Here is a 20,212-nt window from a genome sequence, read left to right on the forward strand (position 1 = left end):
TTCATTGAAAGAGAGAGAAGGGGGGAGAGAGATTCTTCATCGCCCATATTTTGTTTTTCAAATTTTAATATAGCTTACCTTTCATTGAGCACTGGATTGATAAACATCTGTCAATCTTTGTGTGCCGACAGTTTTAACCTTAAAAAAATGTGTCCTAACTGAAATGTGCGCGTTTGCCTCTACACAAGTTCAGCCCAAGTTAGGCACAAGATTTACTGATGTAGAAGCCACCAGCTCTACCAAAAGGGGCGCTCTCCATTGTGTCACCCTGTAACAAATAGATGAAATGCATGAAACAATTCGACAACACCTATCATTAGTAAACAGAAAAGGACACTTTCTCATCCAAGACAATGCCTGACTGCTCGTAGCTAAAACGATCTTACAGAAGGAGAACAAATTGGTTTACCAAACTCACCTACCGTACTCTCCAGGCTATTTTACCCATAAACTGCGACTTTGTCAACCATCTCCACAAATCTGTACATGAGAAATGTTTCAAAAACCTAAGCAATATATAAAACGCCATCACGACCGAAGTTTTCTTTTATGTTAATGGCGAAAATGTGTTGATGCTAATGTTGCTTATTTCAGTCAATAAATTATTGTTTAAGCCGAGATATGTACATCTGAACTTAAAAGTTTAAAAACACACGAACGTTCTCATCATCCTGGCTTATTTGAAATTTTTGTCTTAGTCATTGTCCCCTCTTGATTAAAAGAAACTCACTACTTCTGTACTTGTTATATTAACCACTCTTAGATAAACTTCGAAATCTGACTCCCCGTTTATTAAAAGTATTTAAAATCCTAAACACTTCTACGTGAACTTTTGTTTGCGTTTGAATTATACAAAAAGCGAAAATATGTGTGTGTGTTAGTGTGTGTGTGTGTGTGTGCGTTTTTAATATGTCCAGCAAAGGCTTTTGGGGGTGGGGGGGTTCTCGGGAGGGTACGCTTTCTTAGAACGTTTTTGATATACCCAAGGTTATAATATCTACAATTTGCGAACGGACACTGTGTCTATCTTTTATTTTATAAAATTCCCGCTATCCTGTCTTCTCGTGTGTTTGTTCGTGTTTTTCGTGTAAAAGCGAAACTAAATCGAAAGCGAAGTAATCGTGTTCTCGGCCTCTGGTGCCGGGACGTCCACACAACAATGAGCTTTGATCAATGTGGGAAAAACCTGTTTTATCAGGCAATTGCTGTTCATTTAGACACTTCCCTTTTTTATGAGGAGCTGGTTTTCCTCAACATCTTGAGGAAACAAACAAATGCGCAGAAAGCTTCAAGCTTATCTGGCTTGCAGCCAAAGTTAAGTGCGTAATGTTTATACATCAATGCCAACTCATTCACTTAACCTTTTACTCGTTTAATTTCAACGAGTCTCACTGTCTCTGCCTTCTTACCGTCACGGTAAGCTATCAGGTTTTATTTCACTTTCTTTTCCGCCTTCGCCTCCAGGTTTCGGCTTCGAGCCTACCTGTTTACTAACTCAGTGGGGAAGCAAATAAATACAAATAAATGCGGTCCTCCTAATCGGAGCGTCTTGAGAGCAATCAGCTTTGATCAGTGTGGGGGGAAACCCTTAATATCAGACGTTCTATTGATTAAGATATTGCCATCGTGGAAAAACAAATAAATAAAATAGCAGCAGGCGGGAAGCTAAACTGCCCTCCAGCCAGACGTTTATTTCTGCGCTTGCCTGAACTCATTCACTTAATTATTCATCGCTAAATTTCAACGCGTTTTCACTTCCTGTCGCGTCATAGCGTAGCGGTATGATGTCAGGTTTTCTATGACTTTCTTTGTCACTTTTGCATCACGGGTTCGAGCTTACCTGCCCAGTACAACCTTTTTCAGCTCAGCACACACCTCTAAACACCCTGACAACGCCGGACACCCCCGCAAGATTTCTTTTATAAATCACTTTCTTATACTATTTTAATTACCTTATTTTTTCTTTTTAACTTATTATTGGAAAATGTCGCCTTTAACTCTATTATGATAATATATTTTTTAAATAGTGTGGTACTATATCTTAATGGCCCGATTATGGTGGTTGTTAACACCCTCTTCAGCATGGCCAGGTCGGTAATTTTGCCGTAAGCAGAGGGATACAAAGAACAATACAATTTCAAATTTCCCTTTCTTTTCTCAGTGTCTTTTTTTCGTCTGGACAGCATGGTATAAGACGTATATTTTCGTCACTCCGTAAATGAGGGGGGATCATCTCACCCTCAACACTAGTTAAGTTTAGTTAGTTTTAATGAAATAATGTTGAAAACTAATTCTATGATCTGCATATTATATGTTAAAATAGTGAAGATCTTATATATTACAAATGTGTCGTGCGTTGTTGTGCCTGTATTGAATGTTTGTCTTAAGTCGAACGAATCGAGCCTGAATACAAAGAAGAGTTCAACCAGTATGCTACCAGTGTGAAAATGTCATGTTACGTGAATGAAGGAGTCACACACCCACATCCAAAACCTCAGCTGTGCTTTTCCTCTTAATACTGAGCACTTAATCATGCCATCTCACATATTCGAAGTCATCTTGAAAGTCAACACCAAAGTGTACCTGAATGTTGAAAAGTTTAATGGTCCCCTGATGCAATCAGGTGGCCACTGGCAGATTCTTCATGTAGCAGCAGGACTCGGCGCCGGCCCACAAATCCAAAGAAACATAGGCTTGTCTTCAGAAGAAGTGCTACGACTTTGTATCCTTCTTTCATTGCCCTCTTCACCGCCCTTGACCTGAACCCGCTTTGTCATACGCCGAGAACATCGCCAACATGATCTCCAACAACACCAAAACCAGCCTGATCGTCACCATTCGCCGACTGTTCACCAAGCTCACGAAGGCGTCTGTGGAAAAATCATGCTCCAAGTTTATAATCAATATCAAGGCGGTGATTGAGGCTGAAGGCTTTTACATTGAATAGATGTCAGCTCTACTACCTAATAAAGTTATCTGAATTGTTTTGTTCAATAATTTTAAAAAATGAAGCTGTAGTTTGCTTTCTTGAGGGCGACACTATTATTCTTCCACTCTTTAAATGCATAATATTAAAACAGGATATATTCACCAGTTAGAATCAAATATCGATATACTCTATGTAATGCTACTTAGATTTAAAGCTGCAAATCGGACTAATTTTATTTAATGGATTTGCGTTCATTATAATTAATTTATTGTCACAGACAGCTAATCACAAATAAAAAAAACCTGTGCTAAATCATATGGAACCGAATATCTATAACTATTTGTTGAAAGAAAAATATATCGATTGATGGCGAATATTTTAAGCTTCTACGTCCCCCACTCGTTGCAAGGTCTATATTCGGGATCTGCCGCTAAATATATGTGATTCGTGCCAGAAATACTGTTAGACATACCGTAAATAAATATTTTCCTTCTTTGAAAACATAAAGTGTAATGTCGCCCGAGTTCTCCCCTCCGTCTGGAACAAGTCTAGCCGACTCCCATAGATTACGTTCCTTGCACGGATTGAAAACATGATATACGTCGACATTACAGATCGCGTGTCTTTTAAATGAGAACGTTAACTGTATGCATTTTAAGGACAGAATATCAGATTTGTAGTGTTAAACGACGAAAAACAGCTATATCTTCAATGATACGTAATTCTATACCTCGATATATGGCAGGGTACAAAACAGGTGTCGAAATCTAGTGTGCGATATTACTTCTTTCTCCATACTAGGTCTGTTACACTGAGGAGATATTGCAAGTTTATCTCTGCTAAACAGTTATCATCGTAGGTGCTGCAGAAAACTTCAGTTTTTCCCCCAACCCAATCATTCCCATTAAAGTTTTCTAGCGCTTATAATTTCCCTAAATCTCTATCTCGAAACCATATTTTGTTTCATTTTTGTAGCCATGTCCAAGTGTTTCCGTTAGTTTCATCCTTTTTCATCGCTATGAATCATAAGTGTAGCTATTTCTCTTCCCATATTTTTTTATCTTATCCATAGCTTTTCTATTTTAATAATATGCCCCCTCTCTTCTAAGGGTGAAAAAACAAAAGGCAATAATCCAATTTGTGAAAAAATGAAGTTAGACTTATAACTCCAGCTAATTCTGTAAGATGATATTCATACCCTTGATCTGACAGCCATTACCCTAGTTGTGTCGCCCATCCTGAATAACTAAGAGTGATGGCTCTACACACAGTATTTCAATGAATCCGTTACATCTTTAGCTTCCGTAATAACTCACAAATAGTTTTCTGTTCCCCTTTGATACACTTGGTTTATCAAAAATGCGAAGCACCAAATTTTGTGCCATTTTGCCCTTTTGCTTTTGAGATTAATGTAACACAACAAAAGATATAGAAATGACTTAATTATAAAATATTATATTGCTATCATTTTTTACTCTTTTGAAATAATAATAATGTATTCTCTTAATCATATAAGAAGTTACCATTGTCAGTCATTTTAGCAATAATAAATTTAAGTAATGTATTGTATACAAGTGCTGATTATTTAATAGAAAGAGACGCGTTCTAAATTAAGGCTGTTGTTTACGTGACATAGACTGCAATCTGGGTGAATGCATATACATATACTGCGAAACGAAACGAGAAAGAGGAAATAGAAAAAAAAAACATACGGATAAGAAGTTACGTATAAATTCAAAGAGAGCTTTTCGTAAAGTTTACAGAAATACCGGGATAGGGTTGATACTAATTAAAATGTAATGGTGTGATTTAGTAAATAACAAAACGATTCTCTCTCTCTCTCACTTTCTAATCGTATAGCAGACAAAGAGTTTTACATGATATATATTTACAAAGTTATTTAAAAAATATTTATGGTATTTTCTAAGTTTCCTTTTTTAATAAGTATAACTTTATTTCTTAAAGAATATATGGTTCATCTTCTCTAGCAAAACGTAAATAGTTCATTTCATCAGGAAACAGCGAAAATGGTTAGCCTAATAGATTAGATAATTCCATATTGGAAGAACAAGATTTGAAACAATATGATCATCAAGAACCAGAAAATGTAGGAGATATAACTCGAGTTTGGTGAATAAAAATGTATAATTTAAAAAAATACCCATAACACATGCAAAAAAAAAACAGGTAATGCTTGATTTAAATGTGCATTCTAATTTATTTTTATTAGAAAAATTAAAAATGTTTATGAAAAGCATTTAGATCGAAATGCCATGGTCTAAAATTGTTATTTCTTCATTTTTCCCTTAACTTTTTCTTATTGTTCTGGTGATATAATAACGTTATATTTTTATTCTTAATCTTTAAATAATTATATATATATATATATATATATATATATCTCCCTCTGTATATATATATATGTATATATATATATGTATATATATATATATATATATATATATATATATATATATTCTTTTTATTACCGTTTTATCTGTTCAGTTGCATATATTTCGGTTGCCGGACCATATTTACCTTTCAGCAGCCATGTCAGACCTTACAGAAAAGGTTTTCTGTAAGGTCTGACGGGGCTGCTGGATCGTAAATATGGTCCTGCAACCGAAACATATTCAACTGGACAGATAAAACGGTAATAAAAAATAAAACGTATATTTGCTCTGCAATAGTATTGAACAATCTTTTCAGTTTTAATAATTACAATTTTTGCCATATATATATATATATATATATATATATATATATATATATATATATATATATATATATATATATATACTTCAGAGTAACATTATCCAACAATCACCTGGTATAGAAACCTGTGATTATAAGATTTACAAGATATTACGAGCAGTAATATTCTATACGTATTATGCCATCCAAATAAGAATTGCTCGATATACAAAATAGAACAAATAATTACAATTTTAGTCATTCAATGAATTTAATGAATAAGAAGTTAAATGCTTCTAATCTATTATTTGTATTGCATAGGATAATTAAAATGCTTTGATATGAAACTCAAACATTTCGCATCATAATTTTTTTAATTCATTGAATGATTAAAATTATATATATATATATATATATATATATATATATATATATATATATATATATATAAATATCTTCTATAAATATAACAGCGAAAATGTGGGTATGTAAAAAAACAAAAACAAACAAAATGACGGGAATTATTTTCTCTATTAGAGTAGATAAAGTTTGGACTTTATTTAAGTAATATACTTCATATATACTATTACTGCAAGCTTGCCTATATTGAAAATGCTTGCTTCTTGGCTAGCCAATCAAACCATCTAATATAGTTCGTCTTATTTTCTATTATATTCGAAATATAATACAGTGGCATTAGCAAAGAAAAAGTCACATATGAAAACGAACCTCCTAAATTAAAACCTTCAATAATTATCTAAGCTCGAATGTAAATTAATATTAAGCCGACTTTACAAATTGATAAAAATTAATTATTGGATTTTAATTATAAAGGTGAAGATCCATTATTCAAACTCGAGATAGATAACGAGAAACTTTCACCACTTAATATGAGAGTGGAGATATCATCAAAAGTGTCCTGAATTCATAACTTAGCACCGGACTTACTACTTAGATATAAATAAGTCACTTGTACCCATTCCTCTCCTCCCCTTTTTTTTAAATGGAGAGTAGATAATACAGTGGAGGTGTTATCGGCAGCTCCAGTAACTCTCGCTTCTATTTTGTCCCTCAGTCCTCATTCAATGAGTGATTTTTCTGACAAAGGGTGAAGAAAAAACTGCTTAAAGGTCGGTAGTACATGGTGAAAAGTAGTCTCAGATGTCTGAAATTTTTCTGTCTCTATGTCTATCCTTGTGGCCATGTCACTAGTAAGGGTGCTGGAGGTAAACGTTTTGTCTGGGCTGACATCCGCCTGATAGTAAGGGACCCGAACCTTGGATTAACCACTAAGGAGGCTGTCCTATCAGCAGGCGCAAAGTACTGGGACTGCTGTATTGCCATTTGGTGAGTGGATCTAGACCATGCAGTAGTCTCTGGTGGGGCCTCTCGATGCCATACTAGTGGGTTATTGTTACGGCTTTACCTTTTCGTGTGCTAAAAAAATCCTGTCTTTTTCTCTCTTACTTTCCTTCTCTGTACTGCTCTAACCAAAGATGCCGACTTGTTTCCACAAATCCCAAAACCTCAACATGAATAATCTCCAGAAAAAACAACTCGAATAAACCTAAAACCCCATCTTCCAACGTAGACCCCTACTACCAGGTTTCCTTCTCCAACATCAGGGGTCTACGTTCCAACCCTCCAGAGGTTGAAACCCAATTACAGGAGACGAAACCGAACATATTATTTCTAAGCGAAACTGGAATAGGGCCGACCACTTCCCTAGATGAGTTCATAATTAACGGATACTCTAATTTAACAGCAAAATCTGACACCCAAGATCGCCATGGGCATGAAATATGTGCCTACATAAAAGATAGCTTCCCGTGTGGGAGAGATATCTCTAGAGAAGATCCTAACACACCCTATATGTGCTTCCAGGTTGCACTTGCTTACGCCAATGCATTTATATTTGCCCTCTATCGGCCCCACAACAGCGGAGTTACTATCTTCAGAGAACATATCTGAGAAAATAGACCACAATCTGTCTGCACATCCCTCGGCTAACATCCACATATGTGGTGACTTCAACGTCCATAGCGTGGAATGGCTGACCCATTCAAATAGGACAGACGATGAGGGGAGGTTTTGTCATGATTTTGCCATTGCTTATGAACCCACTCAGATTGTTCGCGAACCCACCCGTGTGCCCGATACACCCGGTCAATATGCAAGCCTCCTAGACCTTTTTCTCTAAACTTCCCCTGAGCTATGTTCATGTTCGTTTATTCTCCTCTAGGCTCCTTCGACCACTCCGTTGTATCAGTTAAAATAAAAACGAAATGTAATAAGTCCCCAGACGTACCCCTCCACCGTACTGTATATCGATACTCTATGGCTGACTGGGATAGCTTCCGTACATTTATATCTGATTTACGTGTGCATTCCATGTTTAAAAAGGAAGTGTCCTTTATAGTATCAGATCTGACCGAATGGTTAATTGTAGGTATAGACCAATTCATACCATCTAAAAAATTCCAACAAAAACCTAACAACCAGCCATGGTTCTCCCCAGAATGTGCTGCTGCTATCGCGCACAGAAATCACTTTTTCTATAGCTACCAACGTAATAGATGCACTGAGACTAAAGCTGCTTCCAGGACTGCCAGCAACCACTGTAAAAGAGTAATAAAACATGCAAGAGAGTCATATGCCCAGTCTGTTAAATCCAACGTAGCTGATCAGCGGCCTGGTTCCCACCAATTTTGGCAAATAAAAAATAGGATCCTGAACAGAAGTGTGCGTTATATACCAACCATTATCAATGGACCAGAGGTCATCTCGTCAGCATCAGACAAGGCCAAACTATTTGCAAAGAACTTTGCAGCTAATTCTACCCTATGCGACGAAGGCCATCAACTCCCCATATTTCCTCCTATAACACAGAACACGCTAGGTAACATACAACTATCCGTACATGAGGTCGCCAAGCTAATCACGAACCTTGATTCCAGTAAAGCAACTGGCCCCGACGGCATCCAAATTATAGTGTTAAACAAGCTTCAACCAGAACTTGCTCCCATACTTACGAAACTGCTTAAGCGCTGCCTTAAGGAGAAGTGCTTTCCGACTCCCTGGAAGACCTCATCAGTTTGCCCTGTATTTAAGAATTCATGTGAAAAGACATCTCCCTCTCAGTACAGACCAATAAGTCTCCTGTGTGTTGTGAGTAAGTTGCTGGAATCCATATTAAATAGAGAAATAGTCAACTACACAGCAGAAACAACCTTCTTAGTGACACACAATATGGTTTCCGCTCTGCAAGATCTACCGCAGATGTGCTGACGGTTATATCTCACAGGATTAGTAAATCTCTTGATAAAGGTTTCCTTTCTAGGGCAATTGCTCTTAACATATAAAAACCCTTCGACAAGGTATGGCATAAGGGTCTACTTCACAAGATTCCAACTACGGTATAACTGGAAATGTTTTCTCAGTCATTAATTCATTTCTCTCCGATAGGCTCATAAGAGTAGTGGTAGATGGACAAAAATCAGAGGCTTGCAGTATTAATGCTGGAGTCCCTCAGTGTTCCATACTGGGCCCAACTCTGTTTCTGATCTAACTCAATGACCTCCCTAAACACATACTTAAATCATTCGTTGACATCTATGCTGATGACACGACCATCTACGGCAACACATCAAAGGCTGTAAATGACAAAGTTCTCTCTAATTCTCTCTCCTCTGATCTCGAGCGCGTGGTTCAGTGGGGGAAGACGTGACTGGTTTCCTTTAATGCATCTAAAACCAGGCTCCTATCTTTACATAATCAACGCTCTGATCCCCATCTGGAATCAATTAAAATGGATGGCTCTCGTCTAGGAGAAGCCCCATGTTTTGACAAGCTTCTAGGCTTGACCTTTACTCCTGATCTGAAATGGAACAAGTACAACAAGTCTGTTGCCAAGGCCGGTGGAAAGATGGTAGGATCCTTCTACCGCTCCACAAGATATCTCACTACTGATGCAATTTTCTATCTATATACAAACCAAGTACGCCCAAGCATGGAATACTGCTGCACATATCTGGGCAGGAACTGCTAAAAACAGCCCAGCGTGCCTTGACCGAGTACAAAACAGACTCTGTGGCTTAGTGAGTGATGCCCTTTTCTCTTCCCTGCAACCTCTCTCCCACACAAGAGACTTTGCGAGCCTATCTTTGTTTTATCGTTATTTCCATAGCAAGTGCTCCTCTGAGCTCCAATCTCTAGTCCCCCCTCGCCAATCTTTTACGAAAAACACCCGTCTAGCTGAAACCACTGTCAAAAATTTTCCCGACTCTTTATCTGTGCCTAAATCAAACGTGGATTCCATGAACAAAGTTTCTTTCTTAGAACTGCACGCCTGTAGAACTCCGTCTGCCTGCTTCCCACCGGACTACAACCTGGATGTCTTCAAGTCCAACGTAAACAAATTCCTGATGAACGGCACCCTTAAGTAGTCACTTTTATTAAATCCCCACACAAAAGTACTGTACATGCAATAACCCTTATCCTTGAGTGGCTTCTGGGCTTTGATAAGTGGTGATCACCGTGTAAAAAAAAAATGTTTCTTCTTTTCATTTCGTTCCACGACCGACCCGTTGAATTATGTACACCTGCTAGTTAGGTAAGTCACGCGTTTCCCTACAATTATATATTGGCAAGACTACTCGGTATTGTCTGGAACAAATGGTGTAACTTATTTCTATTAAACCTTTATCCCTCAACATTTCTCTTTATCTTTCCATTTTTCTCTCTTTACCTTCCTTTTACATTTTTCTCCCTCTAAACCAATTATTTTCCTTGGCCAATGACTCCTGAGCTGGATATACACAAACACACTTCTTTTTATGTAATTTATTCATCTGTGAACAGGTTGACATATTATTAAAAAAAAGTAATACATAATAGCACCGAAAAATCAACCTATCCTGGCAAAACTGATCTAGTTGCGCCCCGTAAAATGACTTAAAAATATCGATGTTATTCAAGAATATACCAAAGTTGTGGTTTTTGTTTTGTATTTAGTTTTACTTTTAGCTGGACATACAACACATATGCGCACATACAATTACCCTTTATGTATTAGATATGATATAATAAATCTATGTAAATGTAGAGATTACGAGTATAAATTTTTGATTAGTTTCGTAGCTAGCAGATCATGGAGAACACGGCACGCATTCTGCTAAGTTAATAAACAAGGTGGACATTTCCACATTAATTACTTCCAATCAATTTGCTTTTAGTTCTCATAAAATCGCCGATCCCTCACATAAAAACAGGTCGTTTGATTTTCGTCACAGCTTCCTGTGTCCCACGTGACCTTTTAGTGAAAAACGCGAAATAATCTGCCGCTCGTTAAGCTCGCATGTTTTGCATGAGTTTCTAAGTGATTTTGCCGAGTGTGTCGTCATCGAAGAGTAAAATGCAGTCTCCATTAACTGAATGCGCGTATAGTGTTTCCACGTAAACCAGGAAACTTGGCACAGATCATTAGACGTGAATCACTTCTCTGGGGAGAGAGGCAATCTATTAATTTATGAACAAAGGTTTTCGAACTTGGATAACGTCCATTAGAAGTGGAACTTTTTATTTCGCCAATTCGTATGATTGTATTTTATAATCATTTTTCTTGTCGATGCATAAAGAGCTGTAACAAATTTGTAATCAACAAAAATATATAATTTGGGTTACCAATAGAGCTTGTATAAAGTTTTTGGTATCAGTAAAATGCGATTTTTCAAAACCATTCAAATATATTAAGTAAAAGACACCATTCGAATTCAGATTCTTGATGATCACAGTCGTTCCTGTTTTCTTTAGATTACATTTTTTTACATAGGTATCACTACTTATCAAGGCCTGGATGCCACTCAGGGATAATAGTTATTGCGTGTACAGTAATCAATGAGAAAGTATTGTAGTAATCATTAGTGTTGGAGATTTGATAGAAGGGGCGGTTTGTCAGGAATTTGTTTATGTTGGATTGAAGACATCCAAGTTGTAGTCAGGTGGGAAACACGAGAACGGAAGAGAGTTCCACAATCGTGAACTTCTGAGAAAGAAGCTCTGCTCGTGCAATCTACGTTTGGATTTAGGCACAAATAAAGAGTGGGGAAAATTATTAGGGTCTTCTCTGGAGATATACCTACCGCATGGAAAGCCATCTTTGATGTACGCATGTTAAGCACCCTAAATAGGGTATCAGTCACCTAGTATAATATTTGACGGTGACAGATAGCGTCCCGGATTAAATGACCTTAATCTGCAAAGCAGAATCGTTTCCATAGTTAAATTAAATGTGTAACATGTAAGGTTAAGTTAGAAATAAACCGGTCAGACGAAGTAGACAAAATAAAAATGTTAGTCGTGAGAGAAGGTTGTGAACAGAATCGCCGAGAAAGAAAGTAGAGTTTAAATTAGTTCTATATGGAATCAGTTACGAGGCATAGCGCTGGAAATGTTGTAAGAAAACTTTGAATATTGGCAAGCGCAAAATAATCAGCCAAACACCTCTGTTCATGTGTAAACATTCTTATATAAGTAGACCAGTTAACTAACTAAAACATCCTCTTTTTCCTGTGTAGGATTTCTGTTCCTGTGTTCTCATCTTAGTTAAGTAGACGAGTAAACTAAATAACTAGTTCAGTGGTTTTATTCTAGACTTTCGTTTATAAATACACAGAAAGAGAATGACAACAAAGTAAGTATGAGGAATACAGAGAGTGAGGGAGAGGCTAACGGGATAGATAATAAAATAGATGGTGGTAAAGTTCCGGTTCCCTTCAAGTACATATGATTATATATTATAATTACATATATCTACAACTAACAGGACCCATATATGGGGTTGCCCGGTGTTTGTATGCCCGCACCCCCGCTTAAAAAATGAATGTGCTTTTGTTGTTGTTGTTGTTGTTGTTGCTGTTGTTGATGTAGCCCAGCCAGCAACATCATAACGTTTAGAACGACTTTCAAAATGGGCACCACTAACGCCGCTATGTTAAGAACGGCTTTCAGTATAAACACACTCTTCTATGTGCGGGAAAGTGGTTGGTCATTTTATATATTTCTGTAAGAAATATATATCACAGAAAGTCAATTAGGTGTGTTACGTATTTACGTTTAAACATAATTTAAAATATATACATTAACCCCCCACACACGTATCTTTCATATATACATAAAAGCAAATAAAACTGAATCCCTTGTTTATGAAGCTACAATAGCGGAAAAATCTACAAGCATACCGGCAAAATATATCAGTATGACAGAAGGTCCATTACAGCAAATGTATTATGCACATATGTGCTCCTTTAGGGTCCACCTTTCTCCATCGAATGGAGGAAAATTGGGCATGAACTAACATACGCCCCAGAATTAAATCAATGCTTACTTGGAAAAAATACCACATCATACCGGTAATTCATGACCCAGAAATAAAGTGTTTAAATGTGAGGAGCGGATCTTTGAAAAAAGTGTATACACAGAAGAGAAGCACTTCTTATAAACTGGATCAGTGAAAAAGACAAAATTTAAATTTTTATAATTAAAGTTTATATATATATATATATTAATATAAAAACTTACATTTTATTTCATTTTGAATTATAAAATTGATTTTAGTTTGTAAAATTGGATTTTAATTGTAATTTTAAATTATTTTATTATAAATTTTAAATTATTGTATTATATAAATTTTTAAAAAACATGCCTTATAACTCTAATTTACAATCTATTTAAATTTACAAACCATAGGAAAATACAATAGTATTTAGGTTAATATAATAGGAAAATCTCTTAGGCTAGATAAGTATCTCCCTTAACCTAAGAAGAGGGGAGATATTTAAATGCATTTCGATATAATTAAATGGAATTTTAAATTTTAATCGATATTAACATAAATTTTAAGTTTTAAATGTGGGAGAAAAATGTTTAAATTAATTTTGGTTTTTATATTAAAGGTACTTACAAAAGATTTTTAATTGAAATTAGATTTTAAATTTTATAAAATTTAATTATAAAGTTAATAAAATCATCAACACCCGATAAAAAGGTTTTTTTTTTCACAAAACGAGAGTTAAACGTGAACTCGTAATGTATATATATTTCAATTTCCGTTTGTAGAATAGGTGAGCATTGGCTGAAGATAGCTTGATATGGGTATCTAAAACGGTCCTAATTATCGAGTTTGAAACTGATGGTACTAATGACTTGTTTCATCTAAAACTTTCTGTAGACAAGATATAAATAATATGCTCTTATTTCCGGATTTTCCTCATACTTCAGCACTCTGCTGGATTTCTTTTTCCAAAAAAACAAAACTAATTATATATATATATATATATATATATATATATATATATATATATATACATATATATATATATGTGTGTGTGTGTGTGTTTGTGTATGTGTGTGTGAGTGTGTATGTGTGTGTGCGTGCGTGTGTCTGTGTGTGTGGGTAATGTTTCAGTTCTATTTATTAATAAACACTGCAGGAGTGCTTCCAACAATTTAGTAAGTGAGTCTCTTGTTTTTTTGTGGATTATTCACAAACTCATACAAACAAGTTTATCGACTATTTTCCGGAGAAAAGGATATTCATACAATGTAAGAAGTATTCTGCTATTTTACTACGGGTAACTGCTTATCAAAGCCTAAAGGCCACTGGAAGATTACAGTGAGATATTTCAATGATGATCATTAATTTGATAGTATTATATTATTGGAGACGATCGGTTAACAAGAACTTCTTTACATTGGACTTGGAAACGGACATGTTATGATTGGATAGGAAGAACTTACTTTACTCTGTAGTTCTTTTTTATTAGTTGTTATTATTTTTACTGGGGTTGTCTGTATTTCTTTCTTTCATTATTAGTAAAACATTTGACCCTGTTTATTTTACAGATTATTGGTGCATTATTTTCCTTCAATAATAATAATAATAATAATAATAATAATAATAATAATAATAATAATAGAATATAAAGATACACATAATAGTAATAATGGTCGTAAAGGAAATTGAATAATACACGCTAAAAATATAAAAAATAAATAAATAAATACAATAAAATAAAAGTGGGATGTATAAGTAAGTATAATTAACTAGGTGAGTTTAGAGTCAAGTGAAACACATATACTCAGATATACACAGATACATATGCATATATGCATATATATAAATATATATATGCATACATATACGCATATATATATACACATGCATATACCCACACATACATAAATACATATACACAAAGATATACACATACATACATATGCAAGTATATACCCACATATATGTACATACCTACACTATACCTTACGGTCCTGGGAGAATCATTGAAGCTTTTTCAGATGCATAATATATATTATATGCAACAGTATATATTACATTAGTAAAAGAAAGTTCAAATCATGGTAAACCTGCTCTGTTCAATCTGTTACGTACCTTTGTCAGGTAATTCTTCCTAGAATGTTCGTTAAACATTGAATCGCCGCATAAGAAGACTAAACGCAACTAAAAAGCAAATAGTTAATTTGTCTGCCGAATAAGTATTAAGACAACAATGTGAATTGGAATTTTGTTATTTACGAGGATGAATGAACTAAAAATATACTAAAATTGGGCTTGAGAACGACCATGTTGTAGTCACCTCGGATGCAGCTTCATGGTATTGTTTTTCACAAAATAGCAATTCTTGAGAAATGACATTGCCCATTGAAAATTTCTTTTTATATTTACGTAGACAGAGGCAGGAAACTTATTTAGAATGGTTGTAACTGAACGAATATTGGTTATCATTGTTCTTTGTTGTATAGTTATGACATTTATTCGTGTTTATAATTAGCTGCCATTGCTTATTGATTATTTTGTACGTAAACGAGATTCATTTTTATAGCTGCATTTATTATTCCATATTTTATTATACTTTTAATTATTCGTTGTCAGATGCTTTTTACACGTTGGCATCTTCGTGATCTCACTTGGCCAATTTTTAAATTGACGCGTGGGAACTTAGCACATGCTAATTTATTTCAAATTAAGAAACAAAATATAGAAAATTCAGAATTTGTTACAACTAGCTGTAAAATTGCATATCGCAATCATTATCATGCAATGTAAATTTAATTGTAATGAATATTGTATAAATCATACATAGAAATTTATTATGTTTGCTGATTGATTAAGTCTTTCTGAGATTAAAACGGTTTTACATAACAGTTAGTCCCTTTCAGTCCCAAACTCCGCGCTCTGCCCCTCTGTCTGTCTGTCAGTCTGTCTGTCTGTCTCTCTCTCTCTCTCTCTATATATATATATATATATATATGTGTATATAAATATGTGAGTGTTTGTGTGTATGGGTGTGTGGGGGGTATGTGTGGTGTTAACTAAACCTCACTTCAAACTTTAATTTCCGAAAATAAGTGCCACGAACTTCTGTGAAAACTTGTTACTTCAACATCCAATTTCAAATCAAATCAATCTCTGAAGACCCGGACGTTTTTTTTTAAATACTAACAGTTCAACCCAGCTTTGTTCGGGCCCTAGTACTGTTCATTACTTTATGTGCGTATATATATATATATATATATATATATCATCATCATCATCATCATCATCATGTGCTGTACTTCGTGTCCGTTTTCGTCGGTTTCATGCTTCTTTGCTTTAAAGGGAAGTATTGTTTTTTAAAACTCAGAATCTATTCCATCTAACATATATTGAAATACATGTTTAGATATTTATATGTACTTACATTAAATGACTTTATGACTTGTCTATAGAATTACTATACTGGAGTGGAATTGTCGGTTGCAAGTAATTGATCGTGATGGCTCACATTTGGGACCCAGACTGCTCTCATACTCCCATAGAAACCCTTAATGTCATTGGTGTCAGCCAGAATCAGTGGTTCAGCAGCCTTAGCCATCCTCCAACTGTTCTTAAGTTCCCTTCCTCTGCTCCAGAGCTTGCTGTTTGCCTTAGCGTATTTTGCTTTGATGGATCTAGTGTTCGTGAACAACATTGAACTTCTTGCAGCGTTTCTCTGGTTGATGAGTTGCTTGATTTCCTCGCAGTTCTCATCGAACCAGTCCTCATGGCGTTTCCCGACCAGCCCGAGGCACTCTTTGGATGTTTCATAAACAGTTTCTTTGAAGGAAAGCCAATCTGAGTGTACATCTCCGGTTGGTTCAGCAAGTCTCTACTGTAGAGCATTCACCAGCTCTTCTCTTACATTTTGACGTTTCAAGCCGTTGACATCCAGCTTCTTAGGAGGGTGGTTCTTTATCTTTGTTTTGCGTCTCAGTTTAAATCTTGCTTGTGTCCGGATCATAATATGTTCAGTGTTGCAGTTTGCTCCCCTCATTGCTCTCGTGTCCAGGATATCTGGGAGGTCACGTTGACGAGTGATGACGAAGTCAATGAGGTGCCACTGTTAACTTCTCGAGTGCATCCAGGAGTTCTTGTGAACTGGCTTGTGTTTAAAGAAGGTGCTGGTGATGCAAAGCTGATGCTCAGTGCAAAGTGAAAGGAGGAGCTCCCCATTTGAGTTGACTTTCCCGCATGCATACTTCCCTAGTGCTGTGGGACAAGTGATATAATCCTGTCCTACCCTGGCGTTAAAGTCTCCTATGAGTATGATTTTATCCCGGTTTTGGTAAGGATGCAAGTGTACTGCCTAATTGATGGTAGAATATATCAATAGTTTCCAGAGAGTTTGTCATAGTCGGAGCATATATAGCTATCAGGGTACACCAACGGTCTTCTGATAAAGGTAGCCTGAGTGTCATCAGGCTGTCATTTATCGTATGAGACACTTCTATCAGTTTCGTCAATAGCTCGTTTTTAATGGCTAGTCCGACACCGGACTCGCTTCTCTCACTAGAGGCCTTGCCACTCCAGTAAATGGTGCAGCCGGACTCTTTAATCGAACCGCTCTCTTGGAACTTCACTCAGGGCGGCAATATCGATGTCATATTTTTCTAATTCGCACGATATAATCGCACTTCTTCTTTCCGGTCTTGCCGAATCAAACCTGTCAAGTATCGTTCGTATGTTCCACGATGCAAACTTGAAGTTGGGTGTATTGAGTGCCTTATTATCCTGGGCGACGCCCTGCCAGTATGAGATCTTTGTCGGTTTTCGTTTCATGGTTCGTAAGGAATTTGCTGACAAGATAGATTAAGGATTAAGTGGGTTTTGTCAGTTGCCATTTCACCCCTCTCCTCTAATGGGGTACGCCAGACTGGCAATGATTGCTCAAGACGAGTCGGCAGCTCATTGGTCGCAGTGACTAGCCAGAATGAGTGTTACCAACTTTCTCAAACTGCCTTAACAGAGCGTCACAGTTTCTGTTTTTTCTGTCTGGGTTGAGCTTCCCATAGATCCCTGCACTATTAGTCTGAAGTTCAGCTTCCACTGGCGTCCGCCTGGAGGCCTGCACAGAGTCTTGACTGACAGCTATGGGGTGGATGACAGACAGGAGATGCACTGGATCGCGTTATGGAACCGATCGCGCACACACACACACGTATATACACACACGCATATGTATATGCGTATATCCGCAAGCACCTATATTCATAAACACACAGAAAAGCACATCCGTATCCATGCACCAACCAGCATACGCCTATGTACAAATATATAGATAAACACATATACACAGCTTAAAAGCCTCCATGAACCCGCATAGATGCACAGATGCACAGATGCACCTGTATATTTACAAATACCCACCCAACAACATATATATCCACAGCTCCAGGGAAACTTCCTACCATAAACATTTAGTTTTAAACAATCACACCACCCATGCGACTGGTGCTTATAGGCACACACACACATACACGCACGCTCACACACACGTACATATATATGTGCATGATGCTAGTTGGCCGTTGATCCCCCAAAAAGGAGGGTTCGTACGCCCTTTGAAAGGTCTTGTTTTTAATCATTCTGGGAGGCTAGCCATCCTCCTCACCAGACAGGCTGGTGGGGGAACCGGTTTAATCTCCGGTAACCCGACCATGCGACAGGTAGTACTAGGTTACATGGTACCACTAGCATATGACATGACTTGACTATATATATATATATATATATATATATATATATATATACCGATACATATATATATATATATATATATATATATATATATATATATATGCAAAAATGGTAATTAGTAAAAACTTGAAGAAATTGTTCAATATAACTGCAAATATATATTTTTTATAACCGTTTTATATGCTTAGTTACACATGTTTCGGTTACCGAATCGTATCAACTATCCAGCAACTTTGTCAGGCGTTAGCAGAAATGGTTATTATCATTGGAAATACGATATTGGAAAAGGTAAAAAATTAAAAAAAAAAAAATAAAATAAAAAAGAGGGGGATTTCAATTCTGATTTGATAAAATTTAAGTTTTAAGATTTTATAATTAAATACACACTGAAAAAGGGTGAGGTAGAGTTTAAAATATTTAACCAGATACAGATAAGAGCAGAAAGAGAAGAGAGAAAGAGAGAGAGAGGAAGAGGGCGGAAAGAAGGGACAAAGGAAATACAAGCAGTTCCGGTAATGGCACTCACAATGGACTGTCGCGGTTAGTTGCCGGGGTGGTGTCATATGGAGTTTGTACACGTTAAAGATTTATGTGAATTGGGGGAGTCGTTGTTCTCAGTAACTAAGATGCGTCCTCTAAAAGCAAGCTTAGTTACATCCACCTTAAAGACATTCACCTATTTAAATGCATTAGTTATGAAAGGTCTCTAAGAAAATAAGTAAATCAAGAATTGCCAGGCATGGACTGAATAGAAATAAAATCAAAAGTATATGCATGTAGGGGAGGAGGAGGAGGAGGAACAACAACAACAACAACAACAACAACAATAATAATAATAACAATAATAATAATAATAATAATATAAAGATAAAAATAATAGAAATAACGGTCGTAAAGGAAATTGAATAATATTCGCTAAAAAAATAAAAAATAAATAAATAAAATAAAATAAAAGTGGGATATATAAGTAAGTATTAACTTGGCGAGTTTAGAGCTAAGTGTAACACATACAGTCCTGGTCAAAATCATAAGACCACTTACAAAAGTAAACGTTTACGCATATTATCGAATTTTTAATCAAACAAATGGTTGAAACCATTGTCAAAAGGGAAAATATGATGGAAAAATATGAAATCTGCTTCATTCGAAACCTTAACCCTGATCTAATAATTATTTTTTAAAAAACAAACATTTTCAGCTGGTCAAAATGATAAGACCACTGATAATTTATCTAACAAAAGACAATTATAAATTACTAAAAAGGGTCTCAGTATTTAGTATAGACTCCATTATTACAACTTACTTCAAACATTATCTTCTGCATGCTTGCGACTAAGTTTTTTATCAGTTGCGAAGGAATTTTATCCCATGTACTGAAAACTGAATCAGAAAGTTCTTTTATCGAATCATACTGGGTTCAATCCTTGAACACTTCTTTTGCCATCTATCCTCAAAGATTTTCAATGGGATTGAGGTCCGGAGAACATGCTGGATGATCTAACAATTCTATATTATTT

This window comes from Euprymna scolopes, chromosome 1 (genome assembly GCF_053919585.1).
Source record: "Euprymna scolopes isolate OS-2025 chromosome 1, ASM5391958v1, whole genome shotgun sequence".
Classification (NCBI taxonomy): domain Eukaryota; kingdom Metazoa; phylum Mollusca; class Cephalopoda; order Sepiida; family Sepiolidae; genus Euprymna; species Euprymna scolopes.